Genomic DNA, 6,000 nt, shown 5'->3' with positions numbered 1-6,000 from the left:
ATTTCACTCTGCTTGCAAGCTAACAACTTAGCCGGTCGCAGTGTCATCACTGGTGGAAGAAGACATGCAACTATTGAGTCAAAGACAGAGAACTTTTTTTTCCCATTTATTTTTATTAGTTGGAGGCTAATTACTTTACAATATTGTAGTGGTTTTTGCCATACATTGACATGAATCAGCCATGGATTTACATGTGTTCCCCATCCTGATCCCCCCTCCCACCTCCCTCCGCATCCCATCCCTCTGGGTCTTCCCAGTGCACCAGCCCTGAGCACTTGTCTCATGCATCCAACCTGGGCTGGCGATCTGTTTCTGAGAGAACAGCATTGAGACAGAGAACTTTTTATTACAAAGCACAGAAGGCATCATGAACTTCATGTGCACATGTGTTCCTCTTGACCCTAGGCCCAGAGTGCCATGCTGAGAGGTACAAATAGATGCTATATACACAGCAGGTTCACATCATAGTGAGGAACTCAGAGCTTAGGAAGTCCCTATCTTATGAGTTGTTGGTGTCAACCTGCCCAAAATTTTCCCGGTACAGAGACATTATCATAATTTTCCTATTCTGAAAACAAATCTTTTGCTCTGGAAGAAGATGATGCTATTTCTATCTTCCAATGCTGTTTGCTATACCAATGTCCTTGAATAGACTTTTACTATTGTTCAGTTGCTCAGGCATGTCTGACCCTTTGCTATCCCATGAACGATAGCACATCAGGCTTCCTTGTCCTTCACAGTCTCCTAGAGTTTGCTTAAACTCATGTCCTTTGAGTCGGTGATGCCATCCAACCATCTCACCCTGTGTCACCCCCTTCTCCTCCTGCCTTCAGTCTTTCCCAGCATCAGGGTCTTCTCCAGTGAGTTGACTCTTGCCATCAGGTGGCCAAAGTATTGGAGTTTTAGCTTCAACAGCAGTCTTTCCAATGAACACTCAGGGTTTATTTCCTTCAGGATTGACTGGTTTGATCTCCTTGTTGTACAAAGGACTCTCAAGAGTCTTTTCCAACACCACAGTTCAAAAGCATCAGTTCTTCGGTGATCAGCTTTCTTTATGGTCCAACTCTCACATCTATACATGACTATTAGAAAAACCATAGCTTTGACTGTATGAACCTTTGTCAGCAAAACAGTGTCTCTGCTTTTTAACATGCTGTCTAGGTTTGTCATAGCTTTTCTTCCAAGGAGTAAGCATCTGTTAATTTCATGGCTGCAGTCACCATCTGCAGTGATTCTGGAGACCAAGAAAATAAAGTCTGTCACTGTTTCCATTGTTTTCCCATCTATTTTCCATGAAATGATAGAACTGGATTCCTTGATCTTAGCTTTTTCAATGTTGAGTTTTAAGCCAACTTTTTCACTCTCCTCTCTCACCTTCATCAAGAAGTTCTTCAGTTTCTCTTTGCTTTCTGACGTTAGGGTGGTGCCATCCTTGATTAGATAGTTTGGAACAAAAAATATCCATGTTTCTCCACAAAAAGTGCAGAGATTCAAAAGGACCATGGAGAGCTGCTTTCCAACATTATTCACTGGCTGCAATACCTCTCTAAATTTCAATCAAATAATCACTGAAATAGCAATCACATCTGCTTTGCAGAATTTTTCAATATATTAAATTGTTCCAGTGCTAGAAAGTACATCTAGCTCAACAAAAAATTAAATTTCTGTATAAATCTATAGAAAGTCTTCCTGTTTTGCTCAATGGTATCATTTTATTTATTATCAAACATTTATATTATTTATATTATATTTATTAGCAACAGTAAACTGTTACTTTCTTATTGCATAAAAACAGCATCAATGCAGAAACCCTCCTCTCTTCTTTTCTTTCAATTCTTTCCCAGATATGATCCAGAACCCTAGGACCTTACATGTAGCTCTGGCATCAGAAAGATAGATTATCAGAACACATCCACTGAGGTTTTACTCATTTTGTGAAATCACCACTTGTACTTGGATATCAAAGTCTATTGTGCCCAGATCCATGATGAAGCCCTGGCATTCCTGGCTGACCTTTGAAATTTTTAGAATTAAAATTATCAACATGAAAAAACAAACAATGTCTTTCTTTCTCAAACACTTTAGTCACAGCAACTTCTGCTATGATTTCAAGAACATGCATCTGAACCCAATTTCAACACTGAAATTTTGTTTTATTTATGTCCTTATCCTTATGAGAGTATAGGAACGCTCTAATGGGATCTGAAAGGGAATTGTCATAAAAAGGGTGTAAAAAGCATATCCAAGTTAATATCTTAAAATGCTTTCTGTCGTATATGGAAAGGATCTGGAGATAGAGAAATTACCCTGCATTGTCTGAGTGGAACCACTGTAATCACTAGGGTCCTTATAAGAGGGAAGCTAAAGGGGAAATGCTAAAAAAAAAAAAAAAAAAAAAAGGCAAGATGATCACAGAAGCAGAGAGAGAGGGAGTGTCCATTGCTGGCTTTAAAAATGCAAAATGGTGCCATGAACCAAAGAATACAGTTGTCTCACAGAAGCTTATAAAAGAAAAAAAGGCAAGGAAATGGACTTTTCCCTAGAACTTCCAGAAGGAACATAACCCTCCAGATTCTTTGATTTTAGGACTTTGAGCCTCTGTAACTGTAAGATAGTAAATTTCTGTTGATTTAAGCCACTAAATGTGTGGAATTCATTCAAGTAGTGGTAAAAACGAATATAGCATGCTTGTTTTGTTAAACTCTGGCCAAGAACAAAATAATACCATGGTAGCTGTGCTTTAAAAAATAGTTCTCCAATTTTGTCTCCTATTTTAATCTTACATTACATATTCTATAGAAGAGAGATGGGGAAAGGAGCAAAGCATCTGGATATTCTAACCTTAAAAATGTTGTGGCAGATAGGAGAATGGATCACTCAGATCCTATTCACGATAGGACTTGTGGTAAGTGTCACTGCCCTGACACAGGGTGGCAGTCCCAGCTTTCAACCATTCACCGAAGGTGTGCTGGTTTGGCCTGATAGAGGACAGAACTACCCTGGTCCTTGCCATGATTCAGACATTTGAAACATACAATGCAAATAACAGATATAAGGACTGAGGCATTGGATGTTGTCACTAAGTTGCATTTATTCCTACAGGCAGATGACAAAAAGTTGAAGGCAAGAACTAAGAACTGAAAACTTAGTCTGAGAACCAGAGTCTCTGGGAATACAAAGATGCTCCATCTCACAGAGCAGAAAAGTAGAAAAAGGTGAAGGTTGGCATAAGAATTTTAGTCAAAGTGGCTGAATTTCAAAGATCTTTGAAACAGCTGAGGTAGGTCTGTTATGCCAAAGTCAGGACCCAAGTTAGGAAAAGTTGGGCCTTTGACACATTATTTGAGGACATCTATGTGACTGTCTCCAAAGACTCTGACTCCTCACATTTTTCTAAACCACTTGAAACAAAGAACTGATATATCCTCCCTCTCTCTGTTTAGAGTTGGCACTTACTTCAGGAAGAAAATACAGATACTGTTTCTCACAAGGCAGAGTTGCTACCTTATGGACATACCCCCACCTTTTCTCCTGCAAACTGGTAGTTAGAGTTAAGTGGTTGCATAACCCAGCCATGCCATGCTGGGACTAATGGGAAAGCAGAGAGACTAGATCCTAAAGTTAGTTATGGAAAAAGAAAGCATTTATTGGTGAAACAGGGATGTGAGGGAGCCTGGTGGAAGGAACTGAAGCTGTTTGTTGACTCAGGGCACCATCTCAATAAACAGGATTTAACTCCCTGACAAGATTCCCCAGGGCACACTACAAGTTTGCTGGATCTAGAAACTTAGAAAACATAATGGCCCACACTGAGGGAGATTAAAATGCCTACATTGCCAGCAGAGATGGGAAAGGGATTAAAGGTCAAGAAAAGTGGGCACACTTGAAGGGCTTATAACGTGGCTCAATGGTAAAGAATTTGCCTTCCAATGCCAGTCACATGGGTTCAATTCCTGAGCTGGGGAGATCCTGTGGAGAACAAAATGGTAACCCACTCTAATGTTCTTGCCTGGAAAATCCCATGGACAGAAGTGTCTAGTGGAGCTACAGTCCAGGGGGTCACAAAAAAGTCAGACACAACCTAGCAACTAAACAACAAAGATTATGTGAGGTCGCTCAGAGAATTATGAGAACATTCAGAGAATTTTATTCCAGGGCCTCCAAATTGCAACATTCACAAATCAGAATGTGATTTGTGAGTTGGCACTTACTATCAGAGTTGGCACTATGTGTAAGTAAGTGCCAATTCTAGTGCAACTACTATCAGAAGCACACTCATGGGAAAAATGCTTCATGGCAGGACAGTTAGGAACTTCAGTTACAGCTCTCCTCTCCAGGTTAGGGCTAATGGTAGACAGGCTGTCACATGCTTGACTTGCTGAAAGCAATGAGAACAATGATATGATCCCAAAGAAGCAGGGTCCAGGTATCTATGTTGAAACTGAAAGTTTATCAGTTGTGTCCAACTCTTTGCGACCCCATAAACTATACAGTCCATGGAATTCTTCAGGCCAGGATACTGGAGTGGATAGCCTTTCCCTTCCCCAGGGTATCTTCCCAACCCAGGGATCAAACCCACGTCTCCCACATTGCAGGCAGATTCTTTGCCAGCTGAGCCACAGGGAAGCCCAAGAATACTGGAGTGGGTAGCCTATCCCTTCTCCAGCAGATCTTCCCAACACCAGGAATCAAACCAGGACCTCCCGCATGGCAGGAGGATTCTTTACCAACTGAGCCACCAGGGAAGAAATCAGGGGGTTGTAATGATCATAATCACAGACAGATTGGAGAGGCTCCCCTGGCTAAGGGCACTTAACACATACAGAGCCATGGGGATGTTTCAAGAGCCATGGTGTCCCTAGGGGTCAAATAAATAGCAGCTAACAAATGTACCAATAAAAACTAAATCACTCCAATAAAAACTAAAATACTTTGTACTGTTTCTCAATCTGAGATGGTTTTCAAACCTGGACCAGAACATGCTGACTTGTTAGATGATCTGAATCCCAGAGGAAGGACCCAAAATATCATATCCAACATATACTGTTATGATTCCCCAAGACCTTCCGCAAAGGGAAGGCTACCTATGACCACTTACTGCAGTGATTATAACCTGGGTTAAGAGGAGTTTCAGAGAATATTGGATACAGTTTTCAGCTGACATTGATACTTGCAGACTTTAAGATATATCATGGCCCCTGGTAAGAGGGGGAACATGTGAGTGTCAAATAATAAATGAAGTCTTGGTCTAATTCCAGCCTACCCTAGGTGACTTGGGTCTATAAATCCAAGCTTTGATCATTTGTATGGTCCCCAGATGCATTTGGGGGGATTTACACAGTTGGTAGTTTTAGTAATGTTCACATTGGATCCTTGGGCAAGGGGGTAAAAGCTATAATAGTGGTGAGGGCCAAGGGTAAGCCTCTGAAACTGCCTCTATGATTAGGATTGAATAGTATCACTTCTGGGGGAAGAGGCCACAGAGAAAAAGTAGAGATGAATGATATGCCATAAGGTTTCAAAAATATAAGGGGACTGATTTTTATCATATTTCTTTTTTAAATTGAAGTATAGTTGATTTATAATATTAAATTAATTTAGGTATACAACACAGTACTTCAACATTTTTATAGATAAACTCCATTCAAAGTTATTATAAAATATTGGCTATATTCCCTGTGCTGTACAATATATCCCAGTAGCTTATTTCATACATAGTTTTTACCTTTTAATCCCCACCCCTATTTTTCCCCTTCCCACTTTCTTCTTCCCACTAGTAACCACTAGTTTGATCTCTACATCTGTGAGTCTGTTTTATTATATTCATTTGTTTATTCTATATTTTAGATCCCACATGTAAGTTATAACACATAGATTTGTCTTTCTCATTCTGATATATTTCCCTAGGAATAATATCCTCTTCACCCATCCTGTTGTTGCAAATGGCAGAATTTCATTTTTAATGCTGAGTAATTTTCCACTGGAGATGGTGACTGCAGC

The sequence above is a fragment of the Dama dama genome, chromosome 31 (genome assembly GCF_033118175.1).
Source record: "Dama dama isolate Ldn47 chromosome 31, ASM3311817v1, whole genome shotgun sequence".
Taxonomy (NCBI): domain Eukaryota; kingdom Metazoa; phylum Chordata; class Mammalia; order Artiodactyla; family Cervidae; genus Dama; species Dama dama.
The sequence above is the reverse complement of the archived record's forward strand: the minus strand, read 5'-3'. Positions refer to the sequence as shown.